This window comes from Thunnus thynnus, chromosome 16, assembly GCF_963924715.1.
Source record: "Thunnus thynnus chromosome 16, fThuThy2.1, whole genome shotgun sequence".
Taxonomy (NCBI): Eukaryota; Metazoa; Chordata; class Actinopteri; order Scombriformes; family Scombridae; genus Thunnus; species Thunnus thynnus.
Genome location: NC_089532.1, coordinates 18,746,277 through 18,763,095, shown reverse-complemented (window position 1 = coordinate 18,763,095; position 16,819 = coordinate 18,746,277). Strand labels below are relative to the sequence as shown.

The window sequence follows — 16,819 nt, the reverse complement described above, 5'->3', positions numbered from 1 at the left end:
ATCATATACAGTAAATACTAATGGATTATTGGAACTGGCTGTAATATTGGTATGTTAAAAGCTGCTGGTTCTCTGTGCCTTGGGGTGAAACTCTGACATGTTTGACAGCAGTGACTCGCTGTGCAAACTGTAGCCCCACGGTAGTGCTGACACACTGAATTAGTAAAAAAATGGGATGCAAAAAGAGAACAAGATATTACAGCCCCACATGGTTTTGTCACGTTTTTTTCATAAATGAATTCAAAATAACACTGATAATAATTGCACTCATGTTGCTCTTATCATGGGTGTACAAAGTGCCTGCCAGGAGCAAATTAACAGAAGAAGAGTAAAGTGATTAAGAGAGAATAAAGCAAAGATAACACTAGAGGACACTGAACAAAAATACAAAGAAGATGATTTTAAAGTAGTAAATTACAAGCCATCTTAATTCTGACAGTTGAGAACATTGTTGAGAAAAACTACAAACATCCTTATGAGTGTAGCCTGAGAAACAGCCAGAGGGTCTCAGGCTGGATTCTGCTTCATATAAAACTAAAAAGTCAGCATTGTAACTGAGCACTGAGCCATGCTTGCTAAGTGGGAGCATGAACGTAGAGAGAATGAAACCTTGAACTGAGCCGTGAAAGGCCCCCATAGGTGACATCTGCTGAGTAGCTTCTATTTAAATAGTAGGATTAAGCCCAAGAGTCCATAAATCAGCCTATTAAAACTTGCTGAATACTGCTGTAACTGAGAAAGCTCCTGCAGGCAATTCATATCGTATAACCGGCAATAACACTGTCATATTATCACCTTACTAAATTCACATGGTGAGCTTGATACTGTAGCAAACAGTTGCTTAATAATATTAGCATTCATTTGTGGTGTTGTTTCTGGTCACTGGACACAATCTAAGTCCAATATTTACTCTCCTTTTAGCTTTGTCCACTCCTGAGGGAAATAGAATATTTAGTATTCATATGTAGTTATGTGATCCATAGAAAGTATTGATCATAGCCGTTTTAAGAACTGTTTTGGTACAAAGCTGTTCAACAAGATTTAATGTTAATAACTTTGCTGTTTTTTCTAAATTCTCAAAATTAGAGGGTAATACAGTAAATAGCTAGAAAGCGATTAACAAATAATAAACTGTGAGGTGAAGTGAGTCAGAAACCGCTTGAATGGATTTTAAACCCATTGATCAAACACTGACCAGGTGAGTTCTTAGATTTTTTTAGGGAGTATCAACATGACCAGCACCTTGGAGTTATGATTTTAGGTTAAAGATATATCTCATGAGCGCATAGTCAACATCTTTCTGCTACCTGTCTTTCATAATATCAAAAAAAATATCAACAGGAGGTTGAATTTCTAATTCTATTAGGCTTTTTTGTGTTCTCCTTGTATGGGCCAGTGTTGAACCATTTAGCCATGGGGATAGATCGACTTCATGAAATGATCTAGTTTTCCAGGGTGCAGTAGCATCTAAGGCTGGTCATTATAGTGGCTAACCAAATCATTTGTGCATGAAGTATGTGCACAATTAGCTGTAAGTCTGTTTTTACTCAGTTCGGCTGATGGAAATTTAATACATGATTGAGCAATAAGGATGCAAGAGCAGATGTTTCATTTATCCTGCAAAATAACAACTTTAAAGGAACATTAAAAAAGCAATACTCCTACAATCAGAGCCGATGATCCAAAGTGTGCTGAGTTTCCACATTTACATGAAGAGTGAAAACTAAGTTCTGAACATGGTGAATGGACTTGACACATAATGAATAAATTAAATAGAGTCAGTAATCTCAGCTGGGAGGTGCAGTGCCATATTATTTTCCATATCTGACCCTGCCAGGGATATCTCACTGCTCACTGCTCACTCTTCCCCTTTTACAACTTCATGTTCTTCACACTTCAATTTCAACTTGTTCAAACCTCTGGGGATCTCGTCTAGAAATGCTTCTCGTCTCCCTTTGTCCCATTTTTGCTCTCACTACACTGCTAATCAAGAAAAAGGAGCACATTGTCATTGTCTTGTTGGTGGCACATTTTATCTGCATTGCTAGTGATGATAATGTCCTCAATATGCTCAATAAAACTGATGGATGAAAAAAAAAGCTGCCCATTACTTGCCTGATTACAAGATATTTCATATTTAAATCTTTGAATGCTTCATTAGATGGCTCTTTCTCTGCTCAGACACCAGAAAAAGGTCTCAGAGAATGAAAAATAACAGAAGAATCTAGTCACACACATGGCCTCGGTGACAAACATGGCACGCAAATGGCTGCTAATTACCACTGACAAAGACAAAGAGCATAATACAGTAGAATACAGCTTGTCACATGCTGAAGAATGTAAATGAAATATGCTGATCAACAACCTTATAAATGTACTGTAATTGCTGCACCATCTGCCAACGCTGCGTCTTGTGTTGTTTACAGACAAGTTGATAGATAGAAATGAGTTTTCCTTGAAATAGAAGGTCTGACTCAGATGAGCGGGAGACAGACAGTGAGGGACAGAGTGTCATCTGTGCAGCATTCAAACTCAGGTAATGATGGAGCGGCTGCTGCTGGAGTGGTGTGACTCTGTAATTCTCTCTGGGTTGAGGCTGAAGCAGGGATGAGTCACCCAGTCGCCGAATGTTAATCACTATGGCCTGCAAGTCTGACTAAACAGCCCTCAGAGGAGACACCAGACCATTTGGCCCTCCTCCAGAACATTGACCTGCACCCTAAACCACATTCCCAGCGTTGACCACCCTGACTCTTTAACTTTGCCTCTTGGGATTCCTCAGTTAAGCTGCACGCTGTCACTTAAAGTCCTAACACTGCAAAATTAATCGGACAAATGACTGAAATGTCCTTGTGAGTCTGCCTGGTTTAGTCACAGCTGGAGTCATGTTGTGGTCCAAACAACTCATTTGTCAAAAATGACTGTGATCTTCTGATGCTCAGGGAAATTTCAAACTGAATTTGTGAAGTTGGGGAGGCTGCACTTTTTGACATTATGTGAGTGAGTTAGATAATCAATGGCAGATTTTCTTCTTTCTTCCTCTTCAGCTTGAAAATAATAGAAATGTCCTTGTGGGAGACCTTGCTGTGGGCCGACTCCCGTTTCCACTCCAATTGTTCTGTCAATAACTCATATAGCAGAGGCCAAATCCATAACAAAGCCGTGGCTACTTTCATCAAACTGAGTGAGAAAAAAAAAACCTTAGAGAGCGAAAATGCAGAACCTGGACCCCGGTCTTTTTATGCTTGCCTCAATGAAGGTTGAACCTGCTCTCAGAGCGTTAATGCAGTGTGTGCATATGAGAAACCTCTAAAGCAACATATTGTACTAGAGCAAGAAACCTTCATTAATTCCCTTCTTCCTTCTCAACTACTTATGTGTCAGGCAACATGAGCCTAATTTATTTAGACACTCCAATACATCTAGGGTTGAATTTGACATCAGTGCATTTGCTTTAATGTAAATGGAAATTGGTCTTCATTAACGGAAAAAAGTAGGAAGGGAGTGCCGAAGCTTTTAAGCTCATAATAATAATCAGGATTGATTGGGCTCAGGGCATTGAGAGAAAGAGAGAGATGGTGACAGGGGTGGTAACACGAGAAGAAGCTAACATGGTTATTCCCACGCTTGGAGACACAGCTGGCAGCATGAGGCGAATGCACATTCATAGATGTGTGATTTTTTTTCCACAGCAAGGACTGTGGATTTAAAAATTGCAAGGAGAAGATGATGAATGAAGGGATGGTCATTTGCTGTTGGTTTGGGTGCGACATTCATGTTCTCCTGTGACCTCACCTCCTGATTGCCAGCCTCAATCCAACTCGACAATGCCACATAGCTGATACATTATCAATTTCCAATGGGACAATGCTGTAAGAATGTCTCTCACAGAAGCCAAAAGGTTTGAGTTATTACTCATTGAAAATTAATTCTCAATATCAAAAGTAAGAGAGATACATTACTTGTTACATCACTTTCTGGGATGTGGCCAAAGGATCCTATGATGTCAGGCTTTTCGCCCCACCTTCAATTGTGCCCTTTCAGAAGAGGTTTCACTAGCAAGAACCACACCACACCAATATGTCGTTTAAAGGTTTAATGGAATTCAGGAGGTATTGAATGTTGAGAATAGATGAATGGATGTGGGTGAGGGAGAAGGAAGATGTCATCTGTTAGGCTGGTCTGGGAGGATGTACTGAAGACTGGGCGGAGGGAGACTCAGTGTGGAGGTTCCATCTCAGGCATATATCCGCCCAAGCTGATCACTGGCCCCAAGACGGTGACTAGAATGAGACATGGTAGAGGTATGCACCGGATTGAATAGGAAGGGATGGGAGAAGAAGGAGGAGAGGATAAAGAGATAAGGGGATGAGGGGATGAGGGGATGAAGGGATGAGGGTAGGGATGAGATAGGAAGATGAAAGAATGAAGGGAAGGGAAAGGAAGGGTGGGTCGAGAAATCTGAGACAAACGGGGTAGGATGGGTTGACTGGGTTTAAGTAGGCATGGCAGGTGATTAGAGGTGTGGTTGAGGTGTGGTTCTGCTCCTGAACCTAAGTTAACAAGTTAACTACATTTAAACATATTTGCCTTTAGATGTAATCAGACACTCACAGTGTGATCTAGTTCATTTGAAACATACTGAGGCCTTCACAAGTGGCTACCTAGCCGGCTAAAATGATACAACATTTAAATATGACAACTTTGTAGTTACCTGAACATGCATTCTCCTCTTTTGGTGGAGGATAGCCAAAAGGTAAGGACTTTGAGCCCTTGTGCTAAGCTAACGCTTCCCAAATCAGTCTGTCTACTTTGCTCACTGAGAAGAATTTATGTATTAAACATCCCATTCAACTTCCAGCAACTAGCAAGGCAGCAAATAAGTCGACCCCACAAATGCTGAAGTTGAGCATTGCTGAGATTATCTGTAATGTAACTGCTGAATCTCAAATTGTAATCACATTACTGAACCACATTACTCCGTCATGCATTACTGCACAACACTGGTTGTGACTTGCAGTGTTTGAACAGTATGTGAATACAGTGACACAGAAGGCCATGGGATCCTTTAAAGCCTGTGTCATGTCTCATTGACATTCACATGTGATTGCTTCCATCTCATAGAAAAGCACCAGATCACTTTTAGTGTCACACTGTAATGCACTTAACTCTCTCTACTTGTCAAATAATACTGGTAGTTAAACCATGATCTTCCTGAGCTCAGCCTCACTGAAAAAAGTCATATTGTTGCATGCCACATGGGAGCCACCCTGTTAACAAAGCTAAGTGACATACTTAAAGAGTTTTAAATTCCTATCATGAACTATTAGCACATCTAGATCCATTAAATATGAATGCTCTCGCATTACGAGGAAGAAGGAGCATTAGCAGATGTTAAATCTTTGTATAAAGCAGGCCATGGCCTTTTTGCAATCGCTGTCAAAGCCTTTGCAGAATTTTTCACACAATAAGACAAGGTCATCAGTGCCCTGCCTTCCAAACACAGACATCATTTTGTAGATTTTAGAGGATAATCTACAAACTATTCATGGCTGTGGTGAGATAGTGATATTTTTCAGAATCCAGTGCTTCTCTGTTCTCTCTCTTTTTTCAAGATTTTTTTTAGATGTGCTAATCCCTGGTCAGAAAAGTGTTGCTGTTGTGCAGGTGTGGCTGAGCAAATCGCCTTCACAAACCCTTGCTAAATTATAGCCGGCTGTCATGTGCAGATAGCGCACAGCTGGGGAGAAACATAGAAGAGGACACTTCACTTCATTTTGAAATATGTTGAAAGGATATTAGATCACAAAGCATGGCTAGTTCCTTTTTCTAGGAAGCATATTCAATAATTCAAGAGGGTGTGATGGTTAGGTTGCAAATTCTAGTTTTGCAGACATAATAGATGGTTCATTTTTGGCTCCCCTGAGGTGAGAGAATAAAAGATTTATGTGCAAATTTTTGTCACTGCCTAGCAATGCATTAGCTTGCACTGAAGGTGGTCTGTTGACATTATAGATAATCAATCAGCAGTAAGTACGGATTTGATGCCGTAAAACACACCTACTATAGCACTCACGCTTTGCCGTCTATTGATTCTATCATTCAGTCAATCAGCCTCACACACCTTTGTAACATATCCTGTTATTACATTAAACACATTTTTTTTGCCCGTGATGCAACTGTAGGAGCTTCCCCAGGTCATCTCAGGCCTCATTCAGTTTCATTAAAAGACGATTAGAGGATGGTAAGTGGACGAGTGGCTTGTAAGGGAGAGGATGACAGTGTGACAGAGACCAGCGCTGCTAACGTCTTCTCTGTAGGTCCCTATCAGGAAGAGGAGTCATCCCCCCAGGGACTGAGGGCAGCGGAGCACATTACAGGTGTGTGACTCTGCCTTCTGCCCCGTGGCACTGCAAGATGAGATTTTCTCTCCACATGTCAGCCCAGCCTCCTGAATTTCATTACTTGTACCTGCAAGTTGGAAGTAACAAGGCTTTATTGCCAGCATTGGAAAATCTGTCAGCCAGCGAGAAAAGAGTTGTTTACGTAGGACCTCGCTATACTGGCGTCTAGCATCATTTCTATCCTGATGCTGCTCCGTATTAACACACAGTGCGGCCAGTGAATGTGCTGCTCACTGTCTGACAGAAGACTTGTGTGAAATTCTAAGGATCTGTGCACTGTGAGGGTCCAGAGGCACATTTTCCTCCTGTGAAAAGAAGATCAGGAGCAGATGGCGTTCTAGAATGATGACATGAAAAGAGAAACAAAGGGAAACATTCCTTTAGATCAAAACTTTGCTAAGCCGATTAAGATATGATGTATCATTTGGCTGTAAAGTGCCTCTACACAATTCACACACGCACACATACACACACTATCCATTCAACAGTTTACTAATGACAGGCTCAAGAACCATCTGTGTGTGTTATAATGGATGGAGCTGAGCGCAGATGGGAGAGGCTGGACCTGCCTACCACACGCATTTTACTGTTACTAGAGAAAACATCTTGTCATCTCAAATAACTGCCTAAGATGTTGGGTCCATGTCTTTGTGGTTACATCAGGCCTATCAAGTATTGTGCATCAACACTTCAAAAGAGGGACATGCTGATTAGGAGAAATGACTAGTTTTGACTCTAGCCAGCTATCACAGTTGAAATAGAATGGGGTGTAAATATTGAAAGGAAAAGTGAGTTATGTTGTCGGCTTTTGAAGCCCAAATGCTTCATCAAGACACCCATAGTCTCCTCTCCTCTCCTCTGCTTTCCTCTCCTCTCCTCTCCTCTCCTCTCCTCTCCTCTCCTCTCCTCAGACATGAATAAACTCTGCAATAAGAGAGTTCGTCTCCTGTGTCTTAGACATCAAGAACAGGCTTGTGGGCCCAATGAGGGTGAGGCAAACCTGGGCTTGATGACGCCTCCTCTCTCTCTCTCTCTCTCTCTCTTCTCTTTCTCTCTAACCCAATTACCACCAGGCCTCAAGGAATGGGACCGGCAGGAGTGGCGTGTCAGGGGACGATACCAACATCAAAGATAGACAGATGGTCCTGAAGTTTTACCACCTCAATCCAATCTCCTGCAGATATTATTAAATGATTAGCTGGTACAGTGCCCAAGATACGAAGCCAAAATGAAGAAATATTGACCAAGAAAGTGGAAAAGATTCAAAATGAACTTCTATTCAGTAACCTCACTCCCACACAGACAGCAGCGGTGACCAAGCAACAAGTCCTCATATTGAATCGACAGAACAGGTCAATTTCCAATGATTCCTGAAACGACACATAAGAGTATTTTCAGCACCCTAGCCATCCCCCCAACCCGCCTCCCCCTAATAAGAGTCACCTTATATTGATGTCATCTAAGCTGCATCACTTTCCCGCGTCATAATTACTACAGACCATGGATGGCGTAAATGTAACTATAGGTGTATAGATCTATACTGTCGTTTTTTCTTGTGGGGACGGGCTGCAAGTAAGAGTAGCTTCAAAGAGAATTGTGCCCAGTCTGAGGCCCCCATATGGGCTCTAAACGATCAGCATCCTCACCAGCATCCTCAAAATAGCATGGCGTTATCCACTACCTCTCACCCCACATTGTCACACTTTTGTTGATTTCCACTTTGCCGCTTTCACATTTTAGCAGCTTACCTTGGTGTTGTATAACAGTGAACAGGCTGTGACTTAGAGGCGAGACTTAGATTTATCCCGTGACTGAGACTAGAAGACAGAGTTGACTGGTTGAAGAAACAAAAAGCTGATAAATGATAGAAAACCCTCTCTGGAAAGAGCTCTGAAAGTGACAATCAGGCAGATGCTTTCTGCCTGGTGCAGTGTGTTAGCTCTCTCTGTTGTTTTTTTCCATTATTCCACATGCAAACACCCTTCCTTTGCTTTTCTTCCCTAATTACAGAATAGTGGCTGTAAGGATACTGAACCTTATCAGAATCCAAACCTTCACAGAATCCCACAGGTACTCAGCATGCAGGTGGCGTGAGAGGTGTTTGCAGTGAAAGTAGCCTCGCTGCATGCAAATTGCTCTTGCATCGCACCTTTTAGTAAATGATCTCCATGGTAAATCTTGCAGCGGAGTGAACTGCAGGTAATGTGATTCTCTCCCTCTGGAGCAAATGACCTTTTGTAGCTCGTTGTAGCTGTGGTTCATTTTTGACATGTAATAAAACTGGCACTTTTTTATGGACTCATACACTAGAATATAAGAGCTGCCAGTTGAATGTGAGGTTGTCGATGCCCTTCATTTCAGACAGCGTCTCTTTTTAAAAGTAGCCCCTGTATCTGCACAGGGCACTTTGCTTTAGAGTGGACTGTCTATTCACAGGAGCAGACTTCTGTTTTGCCTGCACTCAAGCCCTTAGCAACCTGTAGAGTATCTAACAACAGACATTTACAAGAGGGGAGATGATCTTTTTCTGTCCTCCTTGAGTCTCATCAACAGAAAGGTGACCTGATGAGTCACTGTGGTTTGTGGGTAGGTTTATACTCTCATCTTGTCTCAGCCGTGACAGTGTTTCCATCTGTATTTCGCTCTCAAGAATTTTGCACGTCACTTCCGACCCCAAAACGTTTGATTTTTAGAACATAAAAGGATCTTGTTCATTTCTTAATTTTTTCATATTTAGCAATCACTGACAACAAGATTATCCCTTCCGTCCAATGAGCCCAATCTGTAATTGTAATTTAGTCAAGCTGGCTTGCTGCCCATGCTGGAGCAGAACATGACAAACTTTTAATTGCTTAGCTCCTCTTGCCACTGTGTTGCCGTGGAGATGGAGGATCTAAGTAGACACACGCACACACATTGACCCATCCCGTCGCCGAAAACTCCTCATCGCACCCACGTCACTTACCATAAGGGATTCTCAACTGGCCCAAACAAGTGACAAGCATCCTCATCAACACTCTCGGCCCCAACATTCGGGTCTGATTGGTTCAAAGTGAAGCGCAGTTGGACACTTCTGAATCTCAGCATGTTTCCCCTGAGGAGCGTCCAGCTGGGTGGGCAAACAAGCAGCGGCTAATTGGACTCTTCATGTAGTCCTGTAGCTCTGGGCCTCTTTGTCAGGTCAGGGTGTCTATTGTGTTGTGGCCACTTAAGCTAAGGGGACTGCTGATGCCTGGTATGTGATTAAATTACACCTGAATCATCCACAGGGCAACACCTGACCATAGGAATGAATGTCACTGTACATTCTGAGTTAATTGCAGGAGCTGGATTGTACGAGTAGATGACAACCAATAAGGATTTTAATGACTGCAACGGATTGTTTACATGTTTGCTGAGGGACTGCTTCCTAATATGTTACTTCATCCTTAAGAAAACCTGTAGGAGCCATTCAGCAAAGCAACACAAGAATGTGCTCGAACATATGTTTAACCTTCATCAGGCTTTTCTCACAATGATGTAACACAGATTTGAGTCAATAGGATTTCTTTCCTCCACGTTCAAACAATTAACTTTAGTGCGTTTACAATCCATCGCCACTAATGATCACAGGGATTACATATGAAGGGTTTTAGGGAACATGGCTTCAATGGAGTGTAAAAGGCATTTTTCAGCTGCAGGAGCTGATGGGAATGTTTATTGCAGAAAGGAAAAGGCTTTGCCTGCAGGGTATTCCTGTGGAGATGGCAATTTGGAGAAGAGATGGATCATTGAATGTGTCTCTTTCAGCCGTTAGGACATAGTTGATGTGTCACTGAAATGAAATATTAGACATAGCAGGTACTTTGGCTTTGGTAATGATGAGAATCACCAAGAGCTTTGTAGAACTCTTTATGTCTTTGTGTATGTGTACAAATGCACATGCTGTCATCATGACTGTGCATGGGTATTTGTCAGTGTGTGACTGAGCATGTGCAAATTTGATTCATTCGCACATCTCAAAAGCAGTCTAAGTTTCCAAACATCACCCTTGGTTGGCAGGGCTTTTCCAGTCTGCTGTGCCGCTCCTTGCACGACTGTCAGTGTCGCTCCTCGGTGTGTCATATCCAGCAGAGAAGCTCTCGCAGCTCCCTCATCATGACTTGGCATGCTAAGAGAGTTGGATGGTGGCAGAGGGGAAGAGAGATGGGAAAAAGAGGGGGGGTTCTTCTCTCTCCAGCAGGCTTTATTCTCACCTCATTCCCCAGAGTGCCACACACCAGCTGGAACTCACTTAATTATGCACTCAGTATGGCGCGTAGGTCAAAATGGCACTCAAAAAAAGTATTGTTTGATGGGTTGTGTACTTTTTTGAAGTTACTTCACAATACATCATCCAACAAGTTTTGGGCCAGGACAGAATGTCATGCAATGAATATACTGTATATGTGCAATCATTTTGTGATTTTGTGTTTTGCTGTTATTGTTTATAGTGTGACCTTTATTATATTATATGTTTATTGAGAAAATATAGCTTTTTGCAGATGGGGCTCAAAATGAATGAGGAGAACTTGTGGCTCAGAGAAATTTTGGTTAGGCCTCAATGCAGTGATGTTATATTGAAGGGAAATCATCAAGTTTTTTCTTGTAGTTTGAAGAGTGTTGCAAATGTTGCTCCCTTTTTGTGATTATTTGAAGGGAAGAATTCAAAAAATGAAATAGTTCAGTCTTCACCCTCTCTGTTCCTCTTTATGAGACTGATTGAACATGATCTCTTTACGGTTACTGCACAACTTTTACAGCTTATGGCCAACAAAGAATAAGACTCATGATGGATGGAAATATCAATAAATTTAACTGTAGTATGTGCTGTATGAAAGACAAGAACACAGTGATATTCACACTAAATCTTCAGCCACAGAACAAGAAGGTTTCCACCAACACATGCAAAACCATCTTTTTTTTCACAAAGAAAACAGAAAGTTATTTTGAGTCACTTCTTTTTACAGAAATATGCTAGTATAGGAAAAACATTTTTTAATTTTGTGAAAATATCCTTATTCCAATTCATTTTTCTCTAAAAAAAAAATCTGCAAAAACACGAATACATTGAAAATATCGGAAGTTTGAGTACCACTGGAACAAAAAGGAAGGCTACAAAGCAACTGCTCATGGGGATAACTATGCCACTGTTGTCCTACTAGCCCGCAAATGTCTGAAAACATGACCCCTGCAAAAGACAGTGTTAGACAGTGTTTATGACAACACACTGCACAGGGCTGATTGCAGCCGACACCGCTGTGAGGGAGAGCATTTTATGTTTAAGGCTGGATGGTGCTGCAACACCCTGCAGCGGTCAACAATACAACAAATATACACAAAGAGTTTACAATTTTCTTTGAGGCAAGGAATCAACTTAAAGTATATAAAGCAGTTCATACAGCTTGAGAAACAACAACAACCAACAATTCTGTTGTTTCTTCAAGCAAAAAATAGATGAAACAAACGCATCGAGTCCAGGATTTGAGGTATATAGAGCAGAGTGCTGCATCCAGCCAAACTCACATCGGCTCAACACTTCAGATGAGCTGCAAGAGGAACTTCTGGAGATAGAGGTTTCTCCTCAGGTCTCTCTGGATGAGGAACAAGTTCTACATTTAATATACATTTATAGTTTTGTTTTCTTATTCGTCTAAATTCAGAGGACACATTCTTGGTCGGTGATGTAGTCATGACTTTGGGTGAAGAAGTAAAAGAGAAATGAGAAGTGAAGGATTGAATTCATGGTTAATGACTGCAATGCAATGACCTCCATCATCTCCGATTAGGGAACTAAAGCAAATCTAATGAGAAAACACAATATTGCTTTTTTTTGTCTCCTACCGTTTTTCAAATGGAAGACCCTATGGGACAAACTTAGCTTTGTTAATGCTCCAAACCTGTCTGCAGTGAGAATGAATCGACTTAATTAAAGTAATTCAGCTATGAATATATACAGTATGTGCTAAGGTCATACAATGAATAATCATTTATTAAGCTTACCAAGTAAAGATGTATTCATATTTTTTTCACACTGTTGAGGTTTGCAATGCTGGAAACGTACAGTAGAGCATACCTGAGTTATTGAGTATTTGAATAACTGAAGGACATTTATATTTTATACCTGAGACTTACTTAAAACAATCTCTTTACACTCTGTAGTATTATTTTCTCTACAGATTAAAACAAACAGAGGAAGAAAAAGATGAAGAGAGGGCAGCTCTTCTTCAGTCAAATTAAATCCAGCCAGCTGCTGCTCTCTATTATAATAGCATTATGCACAATATAATACAATCCTGATAAATCCTAATGAATTTAAAATATTGCGTTGTCATACTTTTCTGTTCTTTTAAGGTGGACTGGAATTTTTACACAGAAATTAGTAGAAGAAAATGTAAATAAAGGTCTTTTGGTACAGTAGTAATCGGAGCATTCCCAGTATTTTGACTTAGCAAACTTGAAAACTTTTCAAAGCCTCATCACTATTTCATCTCTCGCCGACACATCATAATTATCTCCAGGCCAGAAATGTATCTTTTTTGCCCGTCACCTGGACATCTGTCGTTTTCCTCGCAGACACGAACGTCTTTCAACAATGACAAGTGTGCCTGAGTCCACTGATGACTGCTGAATCATTAATGGCACTATTACTGCCTGATACATCTTTTAGCAGCACGATCTCATTTCTGAAGACTGGGCCAGTTTTTAATAGCTTCGTCTCTGGCCATTTTTGGAAAAAGGGTGCAGGGTTTCAATTAGTAGGAGAAGTGAATGTTTCCATTACAGCCTGCCTACTGGAGTTCAACATGTCACATTTACTTGATGGTTATTTATGTCCCTGATGCTCCCATTTAGATGGTTTTATTTCACTTCATTAAGTTCCCATTAAGAAACCATGTAACAGGAAGTACTGACATCTTGTTTTAGAAATTAGAGTACAATCTTGACATTAATGTAAAGTAAATGCTTTTTATACTAATGGCCTTACTTGTTGGTCTTGTACATACACTTCACCTCTAGCTGCTCCCTCACTTTCTCCCTGAACCTTTGCCCTTCTACATGTGCCGCACAGACTAGTAGTGCTGCCCTCAGAGCTATAAAAGATAAGATGGACAGATCTCAACACACACACCTACACAGCAACAAACACACACACACACACACGTGCGCTGCGAATGCAAACATATGGTGGCAAGATACACAAGTGTTCTCCTGATAATCATTTATAGAGCCTGGTGGCGAAGGGCAAAGTGCTGTTATCGCATGCTAGCAGCAATGTTCTGCTCTCAAAAACCCTCCACACCAAGCTGCAAACACCATTAGCTTGTACATCCAGGAGATACGATGTGCACTTTCTGTAGCTGTGCCAAGTACTTCTTGTCTGCTGTCATCCTATAGGGAGATAATGACTTCTTCTTTCTATGCTGCTACCCGGTCCAAGGTCCATTATTAAATGAGAACAAAAGGAGTTAATCCTTTCCATGTTGTTGTGTCTCAGGGGATTTGAGGTGTCCTTCAGAGTTGGAATCGAACAGAACTGCTTTCAAAGCTTTTTCCCTGTTGTTTTGCATGGAAGGTTTGTCTTCAAAGGAAAGACTGGAATGCTTCAGTAGTAATCTGTTGTGTCCGTGATTGTGCTCATGTAAAACTGTTTACGCTCGCATGTAGGCGACAGCAGGCCTAAAATACCAAGTCTGTGTTCACAGAGGGCAGATGCAGCTCTAGTTATCTCTGCTCTAAGAGATTTATCAACAGAGTTGAGGCAGTAATTCTCCATAGTGGATCTTCAATAATTCATGCCAAGACACTCTCTCAAGCTTATGGTGAGAGATTGGTAATTGTCTTCTCTCTCCCTCCTCTCTGCTCTGCATTATGTGTGTTATTAAATCCATATACATCTGGGTGTTTTGTTGTGGATTTATGGAGCGCATGTATGAATCATCCATTTAATGCTTTGCCAGGGAGGGTGATTACCTTTGATTGTAATGGTGGTTGAGTAAGTGTGCCGTAGCATGCTGCACTCTATACTTGTTGTTCTCTTTATCCTCCAGTCGCTTTAACCAAAAGATGCTATAGGTGGACAATCACAGCAGGATTTAAGAATATGAAGAATGGGCTGAAGAGAAATATTACATCTGTAAATGGAAACACACACACGCAACACACACACAAGCCTGTTCAAATCTAGCGTACTCACTGCCTCATTACAACAAAGGAAATATACAATACAGAGGGTGTGAATGTAAATAGTTCAAGGGTAAGCTATTCTATATTTTTCTTAATGTTAATAACTCCAATGAAAATACTTAAACCAACAAAAAATTGATCTTACTAACAAATATTAGCCTGCTACAGCTTATTCCTCTGCACTATGGACCTCCATCGTTGTCCAAAAACTACTGTAAACACATCAATGAGCCACACTATCACGCTGGTTGACAGGTTCCTTCCTTACCATGAACATGGGCACTGTAGTTTATTTAGAGTCAGTCCGACATACACCATCCTGCTGCAGTAAATACCAAATGTGTATTAATCCGCTGCTGAAAATAGTCCCTGATAAATACACCATTTAGTTTTGTTTGAGTGACAACTTGCAAAAACTACAGTGCCCAGCTGTTTAAGGAAATTATGGTGACTTTTATGAAAATGAGACTATATATTTGTGAGGGCTATGTTGGGGCTTAAACTTAAATCACTAGCCCCTTAGTTAGCCACTTCACATATCCAATGAAGGGTGGAAATCCAATCTGGTTTTTGATGGTTTATTAACATCCATATCCATTCAGGTATTCCATTTCCATCCACACATTATATCCCACAGAGATTCTCTCAATAAGGGAACACTTGAAAATATGTATGTTGTCTTTGGCTGATGATGATGTGTTGTTAGAGTGTTATTACGTGGTCAAACCTTTTTTGTTCCACTCTTAAGTTTAGCTAACTAGCTTCTAACCTTTTCATTCTGCTAGCAAAGTGTGTTATCTCACAAGTATCTGAATTAAGTCTTAATGCAATAACCCACCATCCATACATCAAATAAATTATTCCATTAAGGATAAACAGAAGTATCATAATAATACAATTCTCAGCTATATCTAATAATATGCACATAATAACAAACTCAATTCTAATATTTGAAGTCAAATTTAGCTCTTACAACCAACCCAAAGCTGAAAAGCACAAGCATAAACATAAAGATCTACAATGTTATATGCTTCAAACAACTTTACTCAGCACTTCATAGCCTGTCTGCTTGCTATAGTGGACAGAGTTCACTCACAGATCTGCTGTGTTAAATGATAAATGAGCAGTGGAGGAAAGACCGAAAAAGGAAAGACGTTCCAGACGTATGCTGGGATGGCACGAACTAGATCACAGCAGGCTGCTGTGCTCCAGTGATCGTGACTTGAAGTCATCTGTAAATATGGTGGGATAAGCAGGGAACATGCTATAGCCTACTTTGGATGAAAGAAAACAGAAAAGGCTTCTTTAAATTCAGAGTGTGTCGAGCCCATAAGTTGGACCCTTGAAATTCACCTAATCAGCTTTGTCATACTGTAGCAGTGTGTGCTTGTGTGTGTGTGTGCATGTGAGTGTGTGTGTGTGCAAGCATCTGAGTATGCTTACTTACTAGACAGATGCTTAGGGAGCCATAAAGAATTTAATAGCCAGTGGAACGACCTTAGCAGCTACTGTACCGCATATGGTTGGCTGCTGATAATACAGCTTAGTGTGCAAAATCTGGATCTTTTTGATGTAGATTGATTTCTGGTGAGACTCCATCAGGCAACAGAGCACTGACTGCTCACATCAATACATGACCTGACCTGACTACTTATGCTCATAAACAACCCATTCAAGGACTTGACCCAAACACAGATATTTTTTTTTAAATCAGTATGTTTACAAGTCTGTTTATGGATTTCTGTGTTCATGCTTGTGTTTTCTGCATGTGTGTCCATGTCCTTGATGTTCGCTTGTTTACTGTATGTGTTCTCCCCTGTGTAGTGGCTGAGTGGCGAGCTGTGCCGGGCCTAATTTAGGTGGCTGATGTGTGATGTGTTTGGGGCTCTGGCTGCGTCGGAGGTGTTATGTTTATCTCTGCTTCTGGGGAGTAGCTGTGACAGACTTTCTCAATTGGTCAAACTGTCCTGACCCAAGCCCTTGTTACAGCTAAATAAATCACCCTAACGTGTGGCAATGACACACACAAATATGTACATGTGTTTCTTTTCAACTATACTATTCTATTTAACCTTTGACCAAAGCCCACTCCCATTCTTTTGATAAGGTCTGACCTCTATAAAGTGGAACATCCATATATTTTTAGATTGAACCGTTCGGTTTCAACCTTGATCTTTACATGGGTTTTGAGTCAGCTTGTCACCATTCTG

General features: G+C 40.9%; 1 protein-coding gene across 2 annotated transcripts in view; it reads left to right on the top strand.

Annotated features, from left to right (window-relative positions):
- Positions 1-16,819, top strand: part of LOC137199792 (regulator of G-protein signaling 6-like) — a 41,897-nt gene that overhangs the window by 10,115 nt on the left and 14,963 nt on the right. The window lies entirely within an intron of this gene.